Raw genomic sequence first — 1,151 nt, forward strand, 5'->3', positions numbered from 1 at the left:
TCGTCACGAAGTTCAGAGAGTCGATTTCAGTACCCAAATTTCAGAATTCTAAGTATTTTTGAATGAGACCCCGTCCGTCGTGCCCATGACGGTCCGTCGTGGGATCCGTCGACTCAGCCAGTTTTTCCAGAATAAAATCTGCTGCTCACAACGACTAAACAGGTCGTTACACCGACCCTCTTGCTCTAGAGCTACTTGTTCCTCTGGAGCACCGCCGCCTTATCGGCATAATCCCTCTCTGTCGGGAGAGTGGAGTCCAGTTATTATCAATGTTTTGCTCTCCATGAATAACGACGTTTGGGATCATTATAAAATAAAACTCTAAATTAACAATTTTATATACAAAATAGTATAAATATAATTATTTAATTTATTATTGGGTTATCGATTAACCCATTAAGAAAAAATCTCAAACTGTTAAGAATTGATAATCCAATAACAAAAAAAAAATTAAAATTGTTATAAAAATGTTAAATCAATAACTCATTATTGATAAATCAATAACTTTTTTCTTGCGGATTATCGATTTTGGTTTGATTTTAAATAACCCTACTACCAACAAATGAATGAAAGAAAAGAAGTTAAGAAGATGATCGAGAAAAGATGAAAAATTCTTTACATTTGCTCTGATACCATGAAAGATATCATAGAACCTTTAAAGAAAAAAATTATAATTTTTTTGTAAATTATGTTCTGATAGAATCTATACAATTAAATGCATTTTTATATAAAAATTCTATAGACAAAAATGTAAAATAAATATTGTAACAAATTTACATCTTATAAAAAATTTAAAAATAATTTATCTACAATGTGTCATTTATCATGTGAGGAGGTATATACCAAATATTTCGTGAGGATGCGGATGATTGAACTTTCTTCATGTTTTGTCAATCAACTCACTCAAACCTATTATAAATAGCATCAACTTCTTTTCTTTATTCATTTTCTGATTGTGTGACTTAGCGTCACACTTACATTCACAACCACAAGTAGTGAAATTATTCAAAACATTAATTTTATAATTTCTTTAGCTTGTTAAAATAATTAGGTATATAGATTGTTCTTGTGTCATGTAGCTCATATCCCTTTGCAATTGAAATTTCTTATATCAAGGGGATGCTTAGATCTGAAACAGTGAGGTAATAGAT

Source organism: Solanum pennellii, chromosome 4 (assembly GCF_001406875.1).
Source record: "Solanum pennellii chromosome 4, SPENNV200".
Lineage (NCBI taxonomy): Eukaryota > Viridiplantae > Streptophyta > Magnoliopsida > Solanales > Solanaceae > Solanum > Solanum pennellii.